The sequence below is a fragment of the Erpetoichthys calabaricus genome, chromosome 9, assembly GCF_900747795.2.
Source record: "Erpetoichthys calabaricus chromosome 9, fErpCal1.3, whole genome shotgun sequence".
NCBI lineage: Eukaryota > Metazoa > Chordata > Cladistia > Polypteriformes > Polypteridae > Erpetoichthys > Erpetoichthys calabaricus.
The window spans coordinates 74,070,974-74,095,979 of NC_041402.2; the positions used below are offsets into that span (position 1 = coordinate 74,070,974).

At 36.0% G+C, this 25,006-nt stretch overlaps 1 protein-coding gene across 5 annotated transcripts in view; it reads right to left on the minus strand.

Moving 5' to 3' along the window:
- Positions 1 to 25,006, minus strand: part of cbfa2t3 (CBFA2/RUNX1 partner transcriptional co-repressor 3) — a 120,243-nt gene that overhangs the window by 60,940 nt on the left and 34,297 nt on the right. Inside the window, exon 1 of one of the 5 annotated variants that reach the window (XM_028809754.2) lies at positions 19,544 to 20,859. The exons of the other annotated variants lie outside the window; for them this stretch is intronic. The gene's annotated coding sequence lies outside the window, so the exon portion shown is untranslated. Of the gene's footprint in view, positions 1 to 19,543; positions 20,860 to 25,006 lie in introns of those variants that run through there. 5 annotated transcript variants of the gene reach the window in all.

Consider the following 25,006-nt stretch of genomic DNA (forward strand, 5'->3'; position numbering starts at 1 on the left):
ACCTACAACAGACTGGCATCCTATCATGGGCTGGTTGCTACCTTGTACACTTTAATGCATGGATAGATCCATTTTTTTGACAGAAAAAGGTAGATTTCAAAAATGAATGGATGCAAGTGTCTTTACTCTTAAAAACACAATGAACTGCTCTGACATCTTAGAAATATGAATCATTTTTACTTTTAACACTCTGTAGACTATATTAATTCTCATTCTATTTAAATTTATAAGGACACATACAGTCCTTTTGTTATTATTTTAGTTATTAGTAAGCAGCACTGACATCAAATGACATTCACACTCCTTTGAAGAAGATTTATGCATCTATTAGCACAAGTGATAGTGTGTGTTAAGGATTGGTTTTTAAATCCCTCTGTTAAATTATTTCTTTTTAACAGAAAGTGACAGTGTCTACATGAATAAAGTAAAAAAACTATGGCATCTTATGGAACCTCTGATCTGCATGGAAATTTTTTCATTTTTGGATAGATTTTGAAAAAAAATGTATTGATGGTGTATTATCTAGGAAATATGCTTTTATTCCATACCATGGATTTCAATTGGATCAACAAGTAAGAAGATGAGTGACCCTTATTTATTAATAATAGGTTATAATACTACACCTGTAACTATAAAAAGTAATTGAGAAAGTATTAAATAAAACACTGAATAATAATACAAGCATCCTATATAAATTGTTACTATTTTAAGTAGAAGAAAATCACATTTATAGCATATGACATGTTTTAATACTTTTTTTATTGACATGCCTGTTGAGCAAGAACTCTGATACAATTTTAAGATTCTAGTTTTAGTTTGCCGAACTATCAGCAGAAAAACAGATTATATTTGGTATAATAGATCTGTATACATATATAGGAATCTGTTGGTAATTTATCTACCCAAACACCCACTGTCTGTGATAAAGTGTCCATTTTGCAACAATACCTATTTTGTTGTTGGCAGCATACAGCAGGAACAAAGCAGATTAAGGTGTAAGTAATTGAGTGAAGAACAACACATCATTCCTGGTCCCTATTTGTACAATGTAGTAGCCGATAGCAGACGCTTCTGTTTCGAGAAGATAACAGCTTTTAATTCAACTAGCAGGCAGCAAACGCCGCCTGCTAATTCTGTTCTGGAAATCTTGAGAGTGTCTGCAGACCTTCAATGCCTTTTAATTTCAAGTTTAGTGTGCAGCCAGTGATGTTTAACAGTTTATTAAAATGGATTGATTTCACTCTTAACTGCCCATCTGCAAGTAGGCCTCGCAAATTCAAGCCGATTCAGTGCATAAAATAGGTACCTGACAATATGTGATACAAATATGATCAGGGAATTAGTTGAACGTGTGTGAGCAAATTGGAAACCTGATCATATCCTACAGACTGACCCAATCTGAGTACTGCACTTAAGAAGAAAGTATGTCCTAGTGCATCAGGTGTTGGAGTCTTAAGTTGCATGGTCAGTCACTGAAAGTGATTCACCATAATACCTCAGTTAGTTGAAACCAGCCCTTGTGAAATAATAGAAGTTTGTAAGCAACAGCAAAGCTTTTTCATAGTATTCATTATAATGGAAATGTTGTTCTTTTAAAATGCTGTATAATGTTGCTGAACATAGAAGGCATTATATTGAACAGACAACAAAATTATTTTTGTATTGTCTTTGTAAAGTAAACACTGTCTATCAAATAACAAAAATATATTATGTTTTTTATCGATAGATAAATATAATAAAGTATTTTTTTATAACAATCAGAAGAGTGCAGACAGGTTAAGCAACTTTCTGAGGCTTACTATAGTGAAGCACCGGCTTTGTGTTCTAAAGTCCATTGTCTTAATCATTAGGCCAACTTAATCTATCAGAGAGTTTTAAATTTTTCTTTAAAAAAATATGTCCAATTTTGCAACATGGCCTAAACTCACAAAAGGAATTTTGCATGAGTGAACTCAAAGCACAGAAGGAAAACTAAAATGGTAATGTTTCACACAGCCAATCCACCCTAAGATAAAATTTTTGGAAAATCTTTGCACAGAGAGACATTAAGGCTTGAGATCACTTCAGCTTTGGCAGCCTAACACACTTGCATTTATAAGTGACCTTCCTTGCAAAGTGCTTTTTAAGATTTTAAGCTTCCACAGACAACAAAGGTTGATCAATTCACATTTGGTGTTCCCAGTTACAGCAGCCCCTTCATATCATTTGGTAAGTAGGCTTACAACCACATGTTAAAAAGTGTGCGAAAACACACATTTTGAGTTAATTCCAAATCCACTGAATTTCATATTTGTCTGATGGGATTGCCTTGCTGGTTTTGCTGTGTTCCAGCTTTCACAGATGTTTGGGAGCAAGATATCTCTCTCTCGCACTTTTTTTTCTCTCTCAGCGGACATTCTATTTTTCCTCCTTGGTGTGAGCCATGCCTTCCTAATTTCAAACATATGTGGAGCAAACCGAAGCTCACACGCTTTTTATTCAGGGAAAGGGCTTTTGAGATCATGCAAATAAAAAGGAGGTAGAAGCCATAGCAATTAGACCTTCTTGAGCACTAGTTAAAGATTTGATAGCTGACACACCCTTTCTGGCTTGCAGCTGATCAGAGACAGGAACTCACTACTCCTTGCCAGCTTTTCTGCCAATATCAAACCACCCTTTTTGGGTATTTGTTATCAGTATTGAGTCAGAAATGACAGACGTTTCAGCTTTATTTACAACAGTCAGTGGACAAATGTTTGATATTTTTAAAGGAGTATCTCATTTATAATACTGTACCTTTATCAGTTCCCCACCTGTAGTGATTTGTTTTTGCAAAAAATAACATATGGAATCCCTACAGAAAAATATAAGTGCTACCCGTAGTTTATAATGCAATAAAAAAACGTATTATATTTATATACTATATGACCGATTCATTTATTTGGGTGTCTCAGTGGCAAAGTGGGTTTTACTGCTATCTCATGGACCCAGCATTCTTTTTTTTTTTTTAATATTTTTATTTTATTAATTTTCATTGTAATCATTCCATACAAACAGATCAATTTATAACCCAACAAATTTGAAGACAAATCAAACCCCACCCCTGAGAAGGAGAGCTTAGCTAAAGGAAAATTGCTTTAAGCTTTTTAATAAGGCAACATTAGACAAAAGAAGGGGAGAAGTAAATATCTATATAAATAAGAGATGGAGAAGGGAGTTAAATGCAATAATAGTTAATTCTCTTATTCTAAAATAATATTGATTAAATCCTGCCATGTTTTGAAAAAATTTTGTACAGATCCTCTAACTGAAAATTTGATTTTTTCCAATTTCAAATAATATAAAACATCGGTTTCCCACTGACTTATAAGAGGAGAATTAGGATTCTTCCAATTTAACAAAATAAGTCTGCGTGCCAAGAGTGTAGTGAATACAATCACCGTTTGCTTGTCCTTCTCCAATTCCAGTCCATCTGGAAGGACACCAAACACAGCTGTTAGTGGGTTAGGAGGGATTGTGATACTAAGGCTGTCTGAGAGGCACTTAAAAATTTTTGTCCAAAATGATGTTAGTTTGGTGCAGGCCCAGAACATGTGACCCAGTGAGGCAGGAGCTTGGTTGCAGCGCTCGCAGGTTGGATCCTGGCCTGGAAACATTTTGGACAGTTTTAAGCGAGACAGATGAGCTCGATATATAATTTTTAGTTGAATAATTCTATGCTTTGCGCATATAGAACTCGAGTGAATTCTCTGCTTTGCTACCTTCCACTCCTTTTCTGATATATTGATTAAGAGATCTTCTTCCCAATGTCCTCTTGGATCTTTGAAAGGTAGGGAATCTAATAAGATTTTATATATTGCGGAAATAGTGTTTGTTTCCTCGGAATCGAGCAGTATTTTTTCCAGCATTGTGGAGGGTGCAAGGTGGGGGAAATCGGGCAATTTCTGTTTAACAAAATTTCTAATTTGAAGATAGTAAAAGAAATGTGTAGCTGGGAGGTTAAATTTTGAACGTAATTGTTCAAAAGATGTAAATATGTTGTCTATATAAAGATCTCTGAGCATTTTAATCCCAAAATTTTTCCAGGTATTAAAAACTGGATATACTTGCGAAGGTTGAAAGAGGTGGTTCTCTTGCAGAGGTGCCACTGATAAAAGATTTTCCATCTTAAAATGCTTCCTAATTTGGTTCCATATTCTGAGTGAGTAAAGCACAATTGGGTTATTAGTATATTTGCGATAACTTTCATTTATTGGAGAGCAGAGCAGGGAATATAAAGAAGTACTACAGGATTTTACTTCTATTGCGGACCAAGCCTGTGTATGTTCATTTATTTGTGTCCAGGTTTTTATGGCTTGTATGTTTGCTGCCCAGTAATAAAACTGAAAATTAGGTAAAGCCATGCCACCTTCTGCCTGAGGTCTTTGTAGGGTCGCTCTTCGGATACGTGGGTGTTTTGAGTTCCAAATGAATGAGGTTATTATTGAATCTAACTGTTTAAAAAACGATTTATTGATATATATTGAAATGTTTTGAAATAAAAAGAGAAGTTTAGGAAGGATATTCATCTTAACAATGTTAATTCTTCCGGCTAGAATGAGATGAAGGGTTGACCATCTATGCAAGTCTTGCTTAATTTTTTCCATACAGACGCCAAAATTTTGTTGATAAAGAGCTTTATGTTTGCTTGTGATATTTACCCCTAGGTATTTAAACTGATCTGCTATGGTAAAAGGTAGGGTGTCTAATCCAATATTATATGCTTGTGAATTCACTGGAAAGAGTATACTTTTATTCAGATTAATTCTAAGACCAGATATCTTTTGAAATTCTGTTAGTGCTGTTAAAACAACAGGGACAGTGTTTTCTGGTCTGATATATATAAGACCATATCATCTGCATATAGAGAAATTTTCTGTTCCAGTCCTTCTCTGACAATCCCCTTTATCTGATAAGAATTTCGGCAGTGAACCGCCAGTGGTTCAATAGCGATTGCAAACAACAGTGGCGACAAGGGACATCCTTGTCTGGTACCACGTTCTAGTTTAAAGTAGTCTGAGCAAATGTTATTAATACAAACTGAAGCTTCTGGACTGGTATACAGTAGTTTGATCCAAGCACAAATATTCGGGCCAAACCCAAATTTCTCCAATGCAGTGAAAAGGTAATTCCATTCGATCATGTCAAATGCCTTTTCTGCGTCTAATGATAGTAATATCTCTGGGGTGTTTGATTTTGCTGGTGAATATATAACATTAAACAAGCGTCGGAGATTTGAAGATAGATGTCGGCCTTTAATAAATCCAGTTTGATCTTGTGATATTACCGAGGGCAGCACTTTCTCCATCCTTCTAGCTAGGATTTTTGAGAGTATCTTAACATCATTATTCAGGAGTGAAATTGGTCTATATGATGCACATTGTAACAAGTCCTGGACCCTTCATTCTGAGTTTGAAACCCACACCCTGTTATTGTCCATGTGTATGAGTGGACCTGTGAAATACTGGCACCATGTTCTGTGCTGCTTTTGACCCTTGTCCCCAGTGCTGGTGGAATAGTCTGAACTGGACTATAATGTTTCATATGTTATGTGAAAGTCATTTTAAACCTTGAAGTATTATTTTCCATTTTTCTTTTTTTTTTTTTTTCATTTGTAATTTTTTTTGGTGTGAAGTTTTTACAGATTCTGAACAAATGCCACTCTGCTTATTAATTACTGATTTTGTACACTATGAACAGTTCTATTAGTTGATTCTTTTTCTTCTTCTTTCGGCTGCTCCCATTAGGGGTTGCCACAGCAGATCATCTTCTTCCATATCTTTCTGTCCTCTGCATCTTGCTCTGTTACACCCATCACCTGCATGTCCTCTGTCACCACAGCCATAAACCTTTGCTTAGGCCTTCCTCTTTTCCTCTTCCCTGGCAGCACTATCCTTAGCATCCTTCTCCCAATATACCCAGCATCTATCCTCTGCACATGTCCAAACCAATGCAATCTCACCTCTCTGACTTTGTCTCCCAGCCGTCCAGCTTGAGCTGACCCTCTAGTGTACTCATTTCTAATCTTGTCCATCCTCGTCACACCCAATGCAAATCTTAGCATCTTTTACTCTGCTACCTCCAGCTCTGTCTCCTGCTTTCTGGTCAGTGCCACCGTCTCCAATCCATATAACATAGCTGGTCTCACTACCATCCTGTAGACCTCCCCTTTCACTCTTTTTGATACCCGTCTGTCACATTTTTTAGAAATCAGAAACACTAACATATGAATCACCAGTGAATTGGTATAAACTTCTAAATATATAAAAAAAAAAAAGCCAGGCATTTGAAATAATCTGCTAACCACCACCCACACTCCCCCAACAACCCTGTTACTCAATAACAGAAGGATCTTAACTAATAAGTGCTAAAGGTTAAAAATAACAAAACTTATGAATGAATTCTGAAGTTAATTTTAGCCAATAATCAGTACACTAAATCCAGCAAGCTTCAGCTCTGTTTTTATGGACAATGCCATTTCCATATGGGCTGGTGTTTACACTGTTGTTAAAAGGAGGTTAGGGGCCCTCTAGAGACTCTGCTGCCAACAGAAGTGCCAAAGATTCACTGGCTGGAAAAAAATTGACTCAGTCCTTGATGATACAACAATCTGCTAATCATCAGTCTAAAGGCTTATAAAACCAAAAGGAAAAAAAGACTTTGTATTAGTTGCCTTTTTAAGGGAAAACAGACAAACACTCCATCACAAATGTAAATGGTAGTAAATGCTAAATTGTTACCAAAGCAAATTTGAAATGAAGTAAATAAACGGTCACTGGATAAATCAAACTGAGGGTGTAAAGATAAAAGCAGAGTTTTTTTGTTTTATGAGAAAATATTCAGAGCTTGCTAAAAATGGATAGACAAATCTTGTTAGTTAGTTATTTTTTGAAGTTTTGCAAGTAGAAGGATGTATAAACGGGGAAACAGTGAATGGACACTAAAAATGTATACTATTACATTAGTGTTGACTGTTAATGGCACTCCAGCAATGTCATGGTACTGAAAAATGATAAAAGTACCAAACAAGTACTATGAGCTGATTAAAGTAATAATACCATTTGAAATCAAATGAGCCCCACATGACAGCTGAGTAGATACTGTTGACAAGGAAATGACAAGTGGTTTGAGTGATGATGGGCATAGTTTATAATGATGCATAACACTTCTTGTGGTCAAAAGTACAATGAGTTGGATGTCACTTTCACAAGGCAAAGACCTACTTTATAAATGAGGCCAGTTTACTGCAGAATTAATATCAGATCTTCTTTTTAACAAAACACATATTTTAGGGAACAAAATCCTAACGATAGTTACTTTTACGGTACATTGTATCAGGGAATACATTCTTACATTTGAGGTGCTGATTTATTTAATAACCAGCTGTACGACACACAGTGTGGACAGTACTAAAAGTTTTTAACCTGTGGCCTTGTTAGAACCTTGGAAAAAATTTGACACGAACAGGCAATTCACTCCAACAAAGCTTGCCAATCCTATCCACCTAATTTGTGATTGCAAACCATAGGCTACTTATCTGTTGGCATAAAAACAACACAAGACATAAAAGTAAAAACATTTGTAGTGATAATATTAGGTTGTCACCAATTTTATAAAATAGTATTTAAATAGTTAATAGTTTTTGCTTTCAAAAAACTTTTTAAATAAATGAATAACTGTTAAAGCATGACATCCTTTCTCAGATGCATTCAGTAGTATCTTGACTATTAAACAGTAGCTTTAGGCTTCATCTGTGAAGTCATGGGCAGAATGTTTTCTTTGTTTTTTTTGTTAAACATTTTATGTAATAGTTTAAAAAAAATATATCAATTGCTTTTTATTTTTGTGACCCATTTTCCAACTAACCCTGTTCTAACACCTTTATCCTTATTCTTGGAAATAAACAAGTCACATTATGTATAGAACTTATCCCTTTCTTTTGTAAAAAGTTGTAAAGCTCACAATATTGGAAAAATGATAGTGTGGCACGCAGGTGATGCCATCTTAGTGCCCCATTCTCTATCATCTGATACATGGTGCCAAAATGTGTTCTGGATCACTGTGATCCTATAGTAAATATCATTGAAGAGATGATAAAGAGAAAACTAATACTGTATGTGATGCTTAAAGGTCACAAGGTTTCTCATTTTTGACACTGGCCAGACACATCAGCTGTTCTGCCACATTTTCTAATGCTTGCAAGTAAATATTAACAGTTATATTGACAGCTCTAAATTAAATTAGTGTCTAACAAAGTTTTAAAATGAAACCTGATGAGTGAACAGATCTCTCTGTGGCAAGTTTTTCAATTTAAGTATTGTGAGAGAAGTTAAACATCACTGTACTTTGCTAGGACACACTAATTTTTGAACTATATTTGGATAAATGTCTAAGATGATTAAGTCATATCTTGTATAACATACTTTATAAACTTTCCTATTAGACTTGATTAAATAATTGTAAATTTTCAATTCTTCCTAACTGCTACATTTATATTTGAAAGCATTTTTAAATTAATAATTTTGCTGTTTTCTTATTCTGCTGGAACTTAGATACTTGTTATGAAAATATTTTACCTTGCTAGTTTGTTGAAATGTGTCACAGTTTAAAATGTTATCCTTTTTCAGAAAAAGGTGTGATGCCTTTTTATTGTACATTTTTAGCAATTTTAGCTACATAATCTCAAAGATTGCTTTTGAAAATTTGCCTCCAAATGCTTGTCAATTAACACGCCTACTTTTTTTTTTTTTTACTTTGGGCATGCAATAAAGTACAGAAAGTTTGATCCTTAAAGAGTATGTGTTCATATAAGAAATTTATAGTGGGTTGTGTCCTTTAATAGTATTCTGAGAGAAAGAAATTCACTCAGCAGGGCTGCAGATGTTTATGAATCTGGACTCCAAGTGCAGCTAGGTGTTAAGTTTAATTGTAGACCCATTAGACTGTCTTTCTATTTGCTATATAAACATGTTATGTCATTGTGCCACCCTTTGAGATTGGCCTGGATTTCAACCAAAATAACAGCAGAACAGAGTATGAAAGTAATTGACTTTTATAATCCACAAAGGTATGGTTGAAACAGAGAGAAACAACACAACAAAATAAAAAAGAACTTGCTGCATCACTTAAGCATTAACACTGCAATTACTTCTCAAATTAGCTATATCTGACAGCTAGCTACACCATCTCTCCCTCTTATTTTCATTCTCCTTTCTCACAAGAGTAGTCCTTCTTCAGGTTAGGCAATTAGCTCCAGCCTTCCATTCAACATTTCTGCTTCTGGCAGTAGGCAGTCATTTATTTATAGCAAGACTAAACGATACACGTTTTTAACTAGGTGAGGAAGGCTGAGAAGTACTTTTGATTACTCACATATTCCCAGATATTATTTGATTAAAAAGGTGTGATTTTTGTTTTTGGTTCAATTTAATTTTTTCTTACTATGTCTACCCTAATTGGCATAGTTCTGCCCTTTTTGTATTTTTAAATTATTTTTTAATGAGTGTATTCCCTTTGGAGAGTGTGTGAGACAAAAGACACATATTTGATGATACTGTAGGTTGCTGTAGTGTTTATGCATCTTGATATCTACATATCCAAGTGTGTGATCTGTTTAACTATATTAGCAGCTTATAGCACCATATCCACTGACATTACAAAGCAGGGATGCACAGATAGACTGTAACTAGTGTTCCATGTACATCAACCTTTTTATTACATCTCTGCTGCACAAATGCCTTCATAAAAAATTACAAAAGTGCTGTACTGCTACTGAACAGTCCAGATTTACTGATTAGTAGTGAATGAAATTTCACATTTTAAACACCAAATTATGGCAATTAATGAATTACCTGAGGTTTCATTCTTCTGTAGCCTGAACCTTTTACATGGTAAAGATATTAACTGAGCAAAGCCAAGTAAAGCTTCAAAAATTCTATGTCCTCAAATTTCTAGCGCAGCTTATGTTTAATGCAACATTCCTGCACACCTCTAGTCTGTAAAAATGTCAGCTCACAATATTGAAGAGCATTGGTTATAGTTCTTTCCATTATAATTACATTATAAACTCTGATCAGTCACAGCTTTTCTCCTCAGTGACAAATAATGAGAAAAAACTCCTTCACAAAAATGGCACCTAAGTCATAACATAATATTCCTAAACTCACTTAATCCAGTTCTGGGTTACAGGGATTCCCAACAGCATTGAGTGCAGTACAGGGGATATCTCTGGACTATGGAGGAATATTTCAGAAAAATTAAATAAATATGCAAATAATAAAAGTACTGTGCAATGTGACAGTAAATAAATAATAACATCATGAAATATGAGTAAAAATAAATGTCACTACATATTTATTTGTTGCTTATTTTTTTTTAATATTTATTTATTTATTTAATTGACACCGCACATAACTTGAAATAAGCCCTGATATGAAAACTGTCACTTTCGTGTGTCAAAGGTGAGAAGGTGTGTCTTGTACTGTTTTTTGATTAGTGGATCATTTGCAGAGAGGATGTATGTGCTTTGCTTCCTATGGCTCATGCGCATACTCAAAGTTGTGACTGGGCATGTCAGATATGAATGCAAAAACAGTTACCGAGAAGTACTGTGCTAAGTGGCTACTTTAATTCAAGAAGCTCTGAAATCATCATTAGAAGTTTTTATGTGAAGTGTCTGCTGTAAACACGGCACTTAATAGTCAGTAGTCTTGCAGAAACCAGAATATACATCTGGACACAACCATGAGTGTATTTTCTTTAAAACTGGGTGGGATCAATTAGATGGTTCATGGTCTGTTGCATTTTAAAACCAATCCAATTCCTCATGAAGGTGGCGCTCAAAGAAGAGGCAGTAATTTTGATCTGCAAAGAACAATGATACTCTTGATAACCTGGTCCAACAGACAGAAAGCTTCTAAATATTATAAACTGTATACAGCTAAAAAGTCTTCCAAAAAACCCTTATTAAGCATATATATATATACTGTATGTGTATGACTTGTGCGGAGAGCACAATGAATGAATTAAAAATAAACATAACCTGCTGCAAGGGAAAAACCTTTCTGTACAATCGGATTATACATTGGTATTCAAAAACATCAATGGACGAGTGGTGAAAGTGAACTTTAACTTATCCCAGGTGGCGTATATGTTCTCTGTGGTTCAGTTACAATAATAGTGTCAGAGTCAATGTAAGGATGAAAAATTTGGCAGCTATGTTTGTGAAAATATGAATTGCAAAATATGCATTCAAAGTAAACCGTGTGTCACACGCCGTCAAAAAGAGGAGGAATGGACTATTAAGAGAGTTGATGATGAAGAGCCACAGGAGATGCAGATTTTCAAAATACCTGAATCAAATTTGATTAAACCAGTAGAACAATGGAAGACGATGCACAGCATCCACCTTCTTACTGCACATCTAAACAAATACCTAAAACTTAGTGTTACCGTCTAATTGGAAATGCAAACATGCCATGCCAGAACATAGCTGCAGCATTTTAACATGTAGTATATCAATAGATCACAATGCTTACCTAAATTCTATTTACTGTTGTTATACCATATAGTGAGGCAATAGTCAAAATGACAGTAAAATATTGTAGCAGACAGAAGCACTTCTCAAATGCATGGAGCCAGTTTTAATGTTCTACGTGCGTGTGTGTGTCTTGCCTTTTCTGTTTCCGCACTCATTATAATATAAGAATTAATCATTAAGTTTCAGTTACTTTCTTCTACTGAGGCACTGAATTGATAACAGCAAGTTTAGCCTTTTATTTTGTCTCATCAAGTTTTTTTATTTACTTTTATTTACTGTGTCCCTGAAATAGGGGTGTTTAAAGTGCAAAGACTAGAGGAAATTGGCAGATTTTTAGGAAGAAACCCTGTGGGTGTAGCCTTTCCAGTGATTCATTACAAATTTTTTAATGAGTTGTCCCCACACGTGCATTCTCATTTGAAAATCATGTCTAGCCCCGTGAATCTAGATGGCCGAAGGTTTATGTTTATGTTATTGACAATTCATCAGTTAAAAAACAGTACTTGCTAGAGCCAACCGTTTCCACATTGACGAGTGAAAGGGATTGTTTTCATTTTAGAGCTTATTTCATGTTTTGTGCTGTGTGGGTGAAATAAAGCAACGAAAAAATGATAAATATGTGAAGAAATATGAAACAAAAATTGTATTCTGCGACATGTTTGTTTATTCTTATATTTAATGTCGTTAATATGCATTTATTGTCACATTTCACTGTGCTTTTATTTATTTTTGTATGTATTTATTTATTTAATTTTGTCAGAAATATTCCTCCATACTGGACAGGATATCAGACTATTGATGGGCCAACTCTTACATACACCCGCACAGGGCCTTTGGAGTCACTAATTAAACTAGCCTTCATGTCTCTGGACATATGAGTAGAAAACTAGAGTAACTGAAGGAAAGTCCAAGCAGAGGGATGTGAACCTGGGATTCTGTGTTCATGAGCCAGCATTGCCACTCACTTTTACCACAGTGCAGCCCTAAGGCAAACTTGAGGGTTTTTTTTCCTTATAAGACTTTAATATGATGTAGTATTCCATGCAAAAATCATTTGGTAAACACTCTTCTACGTTTTATTCGCAACTTCATAAAAAATAGGCTATAATTTCAGGCAACATAGTATATGTGTAAGTGCTGTGGTCTCATAGGTTCAAGAGACTGGGTCTGAATCCTAGCCATTCACCTTTGGCCATTTAGGAAGTGCTTTCAGGATCTGTAGGTTTTCTCCAGGTAAAATGATTTCTTTCCTCATTCCAAATACTTGCAAGTTCAATTTAAGATTGGGACCTCATTCAGTATTGCTTCCTGTCCCAACTGGTTTCACCAAATGAACTGAAGGATAGAAAGTGTACTTTTACAGTACATTCTACTTTTATGATTACTTCAGTGTTTCAAATTACAGTCCAATATAATTGTAATTTTTGTAGTAACTAAATAAAACTGATCAAAGTAATAAGCCATCAGTTTAAAAATCTCTGATGAAATAAATTGTCTACAATATTGAACAAGTTTGCATATCCATTTGCTTAATTGGCTAAATGTCTTTTACACTGCTTATGCACACTGTGCACACATACTCTACATACATGCCATTTATAAATAATTGTGTGTAACAGTTTTTCTTTTTTCCTGTTCACAGCCTGCAAATGCTATGTGGACCAATAAACTCAATCCACAATTGTTTCACTTAGCAGACTAAAACCAGGTGTGCTCTGTATTTCTCCGTGTTTTTGGGCTTTGCTTGTATGTAATGCAACAACTTCCCTTCTGACACATCATTCAGACCAGTCACCGGACAAGTATTGCATTGCCAATTGCATCCTTGGCACTCTTTGACCAAAGCCAGTTATGAGGGAGCCATTCTTTAAGACATTAGGGCCATATCCTTTGCCACTTGTGGCCAGGATAGAATTTGGCTACCTAATTTAACAGTTTTGAAAATGAGCTGATTAAAGAAACACAAACGCCTGCTTTTCTGTGAAAAAAATGTTTAATAGTTCACTGAGCTGCTGGTTTATACCTACTCTTTGGAGCGCAAAGCAGCAGGGAAAACAAAAGTATTATAAAAATGTCTTTGATTTAACAGTAAAATGCAGGACAACTTCACAGGTGGAATGATTACATTAAGTTGGCAAAAGAGCTGCTCTAGTAGAGCTAAGTGGCATCAACCTTTAGTGTCCGAAGGTCTGAATGCCTTACTGTTGTGATGACAAGCTGTAGCCATTCTGGGTACATCCCAACATGTGGGCTAATAAACCAGCAGGTCATCTGTCCACAGCAGAGATGGGTTTTCATAGCATGATGATCCTCCGCCTACTACCATCTGCTTCTCTTATTAATTAGGTGACAGCAAACTTCATCTGCCTGCCAGTGCTCCAATTACAATAATTACATCTCCAAAGCCACCCTGTGGCCTTATCTAGTAGGCTGTGTTGCCTACCAGGGGGTTTCACCTCCTCAGAGTTATTATACATCTTCTATAATTATTATTAGCATTTGTGATTTTTATGCCAGGATCTAATAAGTGCGCCTCTGCCATCTTCACCTAAAAGTCATATTTAAATGTCTACTGCTGTATCCCGGTAAAGTAACTATTTATACGAGAGGGGAGAATAAAGGTGGTTGTATGTTGGGAGTTCTGTAATTTCCCATGAGTGTCTTCTGCCGAGGCAACCTGAAGAACTATCAGGGAATTGTGCAATGAATGAGGCTCCAAAAGTCAGGTTTAAGTGATTAGATTTTTGCATAGTCTGACTTATTGCTGTTTTTTGTACAAAATGTATTGCATTATGAAAAAAAGTGTAAAGATAAATAAGAGACATATTTCACTATTTAATAAATAAATAGTTAATGCTTGAAAATAGTATAAATTTTAACCTCTGTGTCCTTTCACCTCATAAATGCTTAAGACAGCTATAGCTTTTCCCCAGAATTAAAGAAGTCCATCGATTTTGAGTATCCTTTTATAGAATTTGTAGGATACATTACATAAAGCAGTCTTTATTGTATATAGTAACTCTCACAGACAGCACTATAACAAAGCAATTAATATCCTATAATCCTTTAATTATACTTAAAAAGATAAAGCTTGATGTAGCCAGGAAAGCCTGGCTGTTCTCCAGATTTAATGATGGACCCTGTTGTTTAACAGTAGTTAGGCAACAGTTACACCATAGATGATTTGTTTTGGTTCACCCAAAATCTACACTCTAAAAATAAAAAGGCAGCCTGTGGACTTGTGAGTGACACACCTCTGCTTTGTCCCTGCTGCAGCATGCAAGATCAAGTTTCATATTGCACATCGGGTGGACCTAACAATAGGAACTGAAGGTGCTTTTTGACATTCAGACATCAAAAAGAGATTAGCTCAGCTTCATTTAGCTGTGCCACGAAGAGCTACAGTGTCTATGAAATAATATTAGAAAGAAAAAAACTAATAAATGCAACTGTTTATGCATGCTATTCACCATTAAACTCTCCCAAAAAATGAAAACATACACAGTATTTTCCAGCATGGACATTTAGTTCAATACTTTAACAACAGTTGCAATTTAATATGTGCCATATCAAAGAAGCTTTTTAAGATGTTTGCTCCTTGCTTATTTATTGAATGCAGGGCACACTAAACTCTTTTTCTTTATCCCAATAAATAATCATTTTCCATCATCCTTGTCTTATTTGCATGTTTTTTCTCTCTCCCCTCCCCTCGTCTCACTCTGGAAAGGTGAAGAAAAGGAGCCCTGTTTTGTGATGCCTTTCTTTATTTGGTGTGGAGACTTGGATGATTGAGATTATTCAAACACATTTGGGTCATGTAGTTACAGTATCATTAAGGAAGTGACCACAAATCTTGATTATCTACCCTGCATATTCATTTGTGTTGGAAATCCCATGTAAAATGATCAGTGAAACAGTCAATATATAATGCACATTGCTTTTCTCGACATTCCTGTAAATGCTGCCATAACTGAATTCTTTGTATAAATTCTGCATGGAATCAACCATTGTTTAAAGCCACCAGTCATCTTTATGGATGCCTGGCTGACTCTGAAAGCCTTGTTCTTCATTTAAAAGTAAATGTGACAGGTTTCAGAGTTAAGTGACTAAAAGCATGAAGAAATGGTTTAGTAGAGATGCTGGAGAGCATTTTTATCGCCATATTTCTCTTATTACTATTTTTGCAGATTTTTGATGTATGTCCTGTTCAGTCCTTTTTGCAAATAATGTGTATATATATAGGCAGCACAGGGGTACGGTGGATGGTGTTCTTGCTTTCCAGTTCCCATGCTTTTGGCTTGAATGCTGGCTCAGTCACTGAGTGTGTACAGCATGAACATTTCCCCTGTTTTTAATGTGGGTTTTTTTTAATCCATATCTTCCAGTTTTCTACCTACACTGAAAAGGTATACATGTCAGGTTAATTTGAGACATATGTGTCCTGTCTTATACCAATACTGCTGAAACAGGCACCAGGCTCAGCAGCCCTGAATTGGATTAAGATGGTTTGAAAATGGATGGATAAACAACATAACATGTAAAGTATGATGCATTGAAGGCTTAAAAGTTTTGTTTTTTTTTGTAGAATAGGCTAGTATCTCAGATTCAAAAATCAGCATGCTATCCTTAATTACTGAATACATGTATTGAATCTTTTTTGTTGAAGAGAAGGAAGATTGTTTTTAACAATTCAGAATGCAACACTGAGCATTATACAAAAATATATCATACATCGTTTCAGCACACTGTACTTTATTATAAAGCCACTTCAGCCCACGCTAATACTTCATTTTAACCACATTGTTAGAAAAACATCAGCGTTACTTAAGTAATGAAGGTCAAAAACTGGAAGCTGTTTTCAATTCGTCTCTCTCTAGTTGTCTTAAATAATGACTAACAAAAAAAGAAGTACAATGACTGTGGTGGGTTGGCACCCTGCCCAGGATTGGTTCCTGCCTTGTGCCCTGTGTTGGCTGGGATTGGCTCCGGCAGACCCCCGTGACCCTGTGTTCGGATTCAGCGGGTTGGATAATGGATGGATGGATGGAAGTACAATGAGTGCTAGTAACTCTGCACTGATGTTATGTATTCAAAGAAGGAAAAAGTCAAAATCTTTTGTTTTTTAATACTTTCAATTCACACCCCACCCCTACCCCAAGCAAAGTACTCAAGACAACCTCCCCCTTTTTTATTAATCAAATAAGCCAAATTTCAAAGACAGCTTATTTTGTAGTGATGGAGGGTGAGAGTATTCCATCAACACTCTGCCAGAGAATTGAGTAGTGAGGCATCTGTTGAAATGCAAGTGTTAATATACCAATTTATGCTAACCCATCTGTAGCAGAGTCAGTATATTTTTCTGAACATAAAGGAAGGCAATGACATTTTTCATTGGGCAGAGTAGGATATAACACCTTATATATAGAGTAACATAACATTATCAAACCAGATTTATTTCTGTTCAGGATCACAGGGAAGTGGAGCTTATTCTGCAAGCTGTAGACTGAGTCCAGTCCATTACAGGTCGCAGGCACATACACACCCACCCTCACATCACACAGGTCTAATTTGGATTCACCAGTTAACCAATCCAGTACATTATAGAAGATAAAAACATGCAGACACCGGGGGGGAAATATGCAATCTCTATGTGAAAAACTGTCTAGAATGGAGTTCAAAACCAGACTGCCGGCATATAGCTTTGATCCCCTGCAAACCATGAATTGGGTTAAGTGAATTCATATATATACACCTGTTTTAAATACTTACATAAATAATTATATTTTTACATACATATCTAAAATGTTGACATTTAGCAAATGGGTCATCATCGCTGTCTTTTTCATTTGGCCTGAAAAGTTGTTTACTCCTTCCAGTCTAGCTTGGTCCTAAATAAGCTGTTATTGGCTGTTGCATCCCATGTTCTCCACCAAACATGGTTAACGCAGCATCTCGTTTTGGAAATGGTAAGGTAATTAAAGGCAACTGTGTATCAAAATTCTTTTTAACTATATCTTTAAACAGTTCTACCCTTCAGCGTTATACAGCTTCTATACACGTAAGCGAAAGAATAAGATGCATTTTGTAATATGCAGTCATTGTTTAAGAACCTGTAACATTTAAGTGTCAAATCAAAATACAGAAATTTCTAACTTGTGCAATTGGAAACAATGTGCATTGTGTTTCTCATGGCTATCAGTATCACTTCAGCATCCAATAATATCTAATGTAAAGTGAGTGAGAAAGAAATTACTTGAAATATAAATTATACTTTCAACTATAAAATTACTCCAACAGAAAATTCAAGGAAGGATTATTTTTTGAAGAATCTGTATATTAAGTTTGGAGCTGATCTACAACAATGTAACATGGTGAATGAAAACAAAGATAATTTATGTACAGGTGCCTGGTCATAAGGCACCTGAACGACTAGCCGTCATTATTGTATATTATATTTATCTGCCATTCACGACTTTTGGCACTCAGTTTTCATTTTGTATTACAATGTCATTCAGTTACTACAATGAATTGTATTTTAATACCTGTTTTAAATAATTAAACTTTAAAGGTTTAAATGCAGTATGTCACGGATTTTAGAAGAACAAATACCCATGTTTTTACATAAACTTAATTAAATGAAACGTCTTTACACTATTCTCATATTTCCTTCAACATTTGCACCGTCTGTCATCTCCAAGACGCTCACTACGTAAACACTGTATACATCAGTTATACTGTACTTTCTTGGCCCTCCACAAAAACAACACGGTTAGCATGTAAAAAACTTGCGTCTGTGCTCTCGTTCTCTGGACACAAATGATGTTATATGGAGAGTTTATTTGTGGTTTCTGCTTGCCACATGAACGCGACATTACGCATCAGTTTTCTCTGCCCACTTAGTTTTGTTTATATATTATAGTACTGCACACTAATCAACCCAATGCATACATTAATTGTCGCAGTCCATCTTAGGACACTTTAGCGTTGATTCCCAGACTCACACTGGACCAGTTCCGAAGCTGCCGACCTAACATTTTCTTGGACCGTGGGAGAAAAACGGAGACCCCGGAGGTCATCAAAACGCGAAGGAGAATTGATCTGGGGTTCAAGCGCTGTGAAACAGTAGCGCTAAGTCCTGGGAAGAGCGGTGAGCTAGCGAACAATCAGAACTCTATTTCCAGTTTAACGCATCATAAAAACCCATTTAATCCAGACAGTGTCTCTCCGCGGTTAACGCAAAGCAGATGTGAAGCATGAGAGCCCCACAGCTGTACTCTTTATGTTAAGAGTGCGGTTAACATGCAAGATTAGAAGCGGGGACAATTTCAGCGACACGCGTTTTAATTCGGACTTTGCAACTTGACTACGATTGGACCCAGAGTTTTTTTAAACTAAACGTTACTTCGTCTTTAGAAATAAATTTGCACTTGTCAAAGGTTTACCGGTGTCCCCAAATGACTCGCCAAGTGTGCATATTGCATCCAGCAGAATATTTTGCACAAGAAAGTAAAAAAATCAAAAATAATTAGAACAGCGGCATAAACACACACTATCATTGACGGAAAATATGCAGACATTTAATTTTTTTATAAAAATATATAAATGTAAAATGCACATGTAAGAAATGCAGGGTGATGACAGAAAAGTCACTATATTATTGGGTATTCGCACAGTCATTTCTGCGCCACATCATCAGACTTTGCTTGAATCCGAAGTTTGTCATGAATTGTTGTTTTAGCCTATTGTCACATGTTCATATTGTACTCGTGTTCGTAATAAAACAGAATAATCCTTTCGCAGTTTCTTATAATTTCCCCAGAACCTGATTATTTACCAAGACTCATTTCTTACTCATGGTTGAGCGTCCGACTTTTTTTCCAACAGCTCATCTCATTGTACCTTTCCTGACAGCTTCTGGTGGTATAGGGAGGCAATTTCAAGCCGTCGTACAAGTGCTACACAAAGAGAATATGACATTTAACTTACCTTGTGGAGGCTGAGGTCGAACTGAGGTAACTACAGTGAGAGTAATCCACAAAACAGAACAAAAACCACAAATCCGTGTTCACTTTTGCTGAAAATTACGGGAAAACAACTGCCACATATGATCTTTAGTTTGATGCCAACTTGGGCTATTTCAACGCCCTGCTGCTAGACGAAAATACTTTAAAAATCCTTCCATTGATTCTAAAACAATGTTTTCAAAACTAAATAAAAAAAATAAAAAAACGACTCCTTTGGATTTAAAGCGACGATGACGTTTCGGTAAATAAAATTTGAGGTAATTCAGTTCCCAGTTTCTTACAGTTCAAAAGACAATTTTATTTCAAAGAAAGCTTTAACTCTGATATGTTTCTTTATTTCGTATTATCAGTCTTTGGTTTTCCTTCCGTTTTTATCTGTATCTTGTGGTGATGGACATGTGTTATTTCTTGTCTGTTCAGTTTTGATAAGTGCGCTTTTAAATCGTTCCCCCTAAATCTTATCTTTATTCCGATGCCTCATCTTCCTCCAGCATCGGATGTCACTTTCCAAAATCTCGAACTGTAGTAAGTGTCATGCACAGGCCTTCCAAAAAACTGGAATTGTAATGAATGATTCTCGCAATTGCCGAAATTAGTTCACATTCATTGTGAACAATGCGTTCGTTGTTACGGCACTGACACTTTCGCTTACTTCATGTAGCCGAAAGCAGTCTGCGTCCGACGTCTGTCAGGTAACACAAATACCTCTAACTGGATCGGAACCGATACAGCTGTTTGAAGAACACCCCTCGAGGTTCCAGGCTGCAAGTGGGCACTTGAGACTAGAAGCCTCCAGTCGACACTTCTGAACAATAGACAAAACCAAAATAGCCACTTCACCGTCCACCTTTCCGACAGAAGTCCTTCAGTACCCGCCAGTCCCCTTGGCACGTCCTGACAGAAGAAGGGCGTATTGATTACAGGATGCTCCTTAGTCTCCGAAGCGAAAAGCTTGTTAAAGAAGAGTGAGATGCGGACGGCGCACTGGACCTCAGTGCAAGTCGCGCTACAACGTTACAGACAGGGGCTGCTTGATCCTGAGCTGCCCTCCCGCTTCTCTCCGTTCTGCCGCCGTCCGTCTGCGCTTAAGGAGACACCATCTGGAGCGGGGATCCGCGCTCTGGCTCTCCTAATCTCACTCTCTCTCTCTCTCTATCTCTCTCTCTCTCTCTCTCTATCTGACAGTCCTCAGAGCCGAGTTGACAGCCTCTTTCGTTGCTCGCTTCTGCAATCGCTCTCCCAGCCGGTTCGTCAAGCTGATGACTCCTCCTATTTTTACCCCCCCCCCCCCCCCCCCCCCCCCCCCCTCCCATTCATCGGAGGCGAGCAAGCGCCTGGTTCTGCGTTTTCGTTAGCCGGTAAAGCAACCCTTATTCTAGCGCGCTCACGAGGAACTAATTCAGGCACGAGCTGCGATATCTCTGCTGCATTTCGGACACCCGTACAGGACTACCCCAAAAACTTCTCAGGAGTTTTGCGTGAATATGTTCTGCGATGGAGACCTTTCGCCAGCAGAGTTAAAGTGATGTTTTAACTTTGTTAGAGCGTGCTGATAAAGTCCCCTATGTCGAATTCATAAAATCGGCCACAATAATATAAACGATTGATGAATAAAACAGTACAATTTAATTACTTTTCTGTTATAAAAAATTGTGTCACCGTTTCCTCAGCATAGAATACGAAAAAAATGAGCGAATGCTGTTATGAATTTGGGATAGCTGCCCATAATGTCTGGCGGATTTTTTTCTTTATAAACAATGGCACTTTCACGCTGAGACAGATCGCTAACATTTCATATATCAAAACGTAGTTTTGTTAACCTATATTTTCTTATTGGTGCTTGTTTAGCAAATCAGAAATGACAATTTCTACCTTTTTCTTTTTTCGTATTTATAGTTTAACATTTGATTCACCAAAGTTTATGTAATTTATTGCAGGGCGAACATTTACAACTACATCTTTCTTTCTTTCTTTCTTTCTTTCTTTCTTTCTTTCTTTCTTTCTTTCTTTCTTTCTTTCTTTCTTTCTTTCTTTCTTTCGCAGTGCCATTTACAGCCGGTGAGGGGCGCTGTTTCCTCGCAACAGCACAGATGCGCACTCGCGTCTCTGTCCCGATTTGCCTGACTGCTATTTCATATCGGCGCATGTCCCACAGACCATTAACCATTTGATCTCCACCTCTGTCTGGGTCGCTGAGAAACACTCGAAATTAATCATCAAACATCTGCAAGAGATATTATCAGCTAAACCTTTTTACTGAAACTATACTAATTATTTTGTTTTAATTTTAATGTACAATTTCATTTAAAAACGGTCTTTTCTGCCTATTAATGGAACAAGTGACAATGCACGGTTTAAGTTTTACTTTACTTATTCGCTTTCCTTTAAATGAAGCTCCGTGCATGATTTGTTAAATACATTATATTTGTTCTGTTTCTGTAGACATAGATATGATAAAATAAAGGACATTTAGTTAACTGTATAGTTACATAGATTTCATACCAATGCTCTTAACAAAGTTTCGTGAAGGGACCCTTAAAGGCAGTATTCATATCACACTCATACAAGCAAACTATTGCAATCGTATATTTATTTCTTAATGCTTTGACCACACTAGGAGGATGTTTTTTGTTTCATTCCTTTTTGGGGTTAGATAAATTTATACATAAATTCTTTGTAGTCACTAATTAATGTGAGGTCACATAATGTATTGTATAGTAATTTTTTCCCTCTGACTAATAATATCTTTTTGATATCATTTGTTGAAAAATTGAGTTCTTCTTTTGTTCTATTTTTTTATTCAATTTCTGCCAGTGCTTGCCAAGAAACCTTTTTAAAACAGAAAAATATTTTCCCTTCATTTAAAATAATCATATAAATATGTGTTTTATTATGTGATAACACATTTAATGTGTCCAAATGAATCCTTTAATTATTTCTACAGTGTACTTGCTTCATCTAGTATTGGTTTCTGCCTTGTGCTCAGTGATGTTCATAAAGGCTTAGTTTTACCAGAGCAGAAAATGATCAAATAGATATTAAATGTTTTGAGCCATGTGAATGATGTAAATGCTGCCACAAGGAGATACATATTAGGAAACGAATGATAAGCCAATAGCACATTAAATAATACTTTATAATTTGTGAAGTAATTCCAGTCGACTGTCCGGGAAGTCATATTTTTGTTTTCTCAGCAGGATGATACTGCAAATACAGGTGAGGGGGTCAGATATGATTGAGGATTTATATGACATAAGTCAGATAACCTTTGCTGCTCATGTGTGGAAGAAGTATTGACTTTGCATAATTTAAGGTTTTCGATTTACACCCTGCTCTCTGCATGCATATCTCTGCAGAAACTGTAATTGGTTAGAATAATCTTTGTTTTACTAATGTGTCTAGACAATAGTATCTTAAATTTTTTGATCCACTAACTCTTTCAGCTATTGCTTTAGAACTGGGGCAACGTTATTTTGAAAAAGTCTGATCAATCAGAAACAGTTCAAGAAAGCGATCCATTACCCAGAAATAGGCTCAATCAAAGCAAAAAAAAAAAATTAAAAGCAAACTGTAATTTTTAAAAATAACATAAAGAAAACCACTGTCATAGCAATTCATTTAAGTGATAATACACCTACACGGCTTTCCTAACCACATATAACAACCACACAGCATTAGTACTGCAGTCTCAGCAACACAAGAAACTTTAGTAAAGTGGCAAGATAGTAAGTGGAGACAATAAAAGCAAGGAAGCTTTTCAGCATAATTGTGCACAGTTTGTATTACTATAAAAAAACCTTTAAAATATCAAGAGAAATGCAGGTCCGGAATCTTTAATCTTATTCAAATAGAGACCTTTCAGAAGCTTTGAATGTTAGAAAAAAAAGTTAAAGCCTGCTGCTACTTTGAAAAAGGTTTCCAGCAAAAACTCACAAACTTATTTGGATTCAATTTAAGATTTTAAACCGATGTCAGAAAATATTTTTCCTTCAAAGAACTACAATATCCATCTGTCCAAGGCTAAATGATGGCACAGTGATTTGATTTGCTATCTCAGGGTTTGCCTTCCACACTTTCTCCATATTCATGTGGGTTTCTTTTGGGTTGCTTGGTTTCCTCCTCCTTCCTTGAAATTTACATGCAATGTTTGCTGGTAATGTGTGGTCCATTAGGAGTGAGGTGTGGGTGTATCCATAAATGTGTCGTGTGAAGGACTAACATCAGGTTTGGATTTTCTTTTGTTTCTTTCCTATCGCTGACTGCTTCCTAAAACACTGTAATGGATGAAATCAATGATAAAGTGTGGTGATATATAAAATGGATGGTGATACTAACATTCTCAAGCTTACTTGATGCAAATTCCACATGGTTAACCACTGGGTGCAGAATTTACTCCCATGCTGGATCAGTGCAGCAGCAGTCCTGACTTTACTGTGCCACCCTGTTTGATTTAAATTGTTGATTTTTTTTTTCTAAAACATAAATCTATCTATCTATCTATCTATCTATCTATCTATCTATCTATCTATCTATCTATCTATCTATCTATCTATCTATCTATCTATCTATCTATCTATCGAGTAGGTGTATGTGTGTAAATGAGAGTTCCGTTAGATGGCTAATGCCTCCTGCATGGTTTGTTCTTGCATTGTAAATGATCCGATTTAATACCTGTCTCCCCTTCACATGTAATGGAACATGTGGGTTCAGGAAACAAAAATATATTGTGTTCATATAAAGCTAACATATATACCCATTCAAATTTTGCATAACAGTGTATGTATAAGTGATACCTTGAGGTTCATCATATTTCAACTAGACATCATTTTAGAAACACCAATTAGGATTAGGATGTGACAAGGCCTGATGTGTAAACAATACATAATTTTCATATGCACAAATAAGGCTATGGAAGATATAACAGAAAGAGTGAGATAGAAGCTAAGCTATTAAAGGTATATAGTTTATACACACAATACTGCGGTGACAATCTTGGAAAATGCTACTCAAAGAATGTGGACATGTCAGACGCAGCAAGTACAAAGCAAAGCATGAAATATACTTATGCTAAGAAGATCAGCATTAGGAGTTTGTAGATAGAGTAGCAAAAGATAAATGGGAAAATGAGCTGAAAGAACCTCTGATAGAAGAAGGAGTTCCAGATTGACTCTCTTGAAAAAGAATGAAAGCCATAAAGATACAATGAAGGCTAAAAACAAAATAGCCAATGTTTTATTCATAGAGAGAAGAGATATGTTAACTGGACTTACAAAAAGACATCTAAAAAAAGGATGAGGAAGGCATTTGTGTCAAGTGTCATGTTATAAGATTTAAAGATGAGGTCAATGAGAATGGGAAAGGGAAATGGGGAAATGGCATATGAAGAAACCATCCGTAAGAGAATAAAATAAAAAATTTCTTGAAT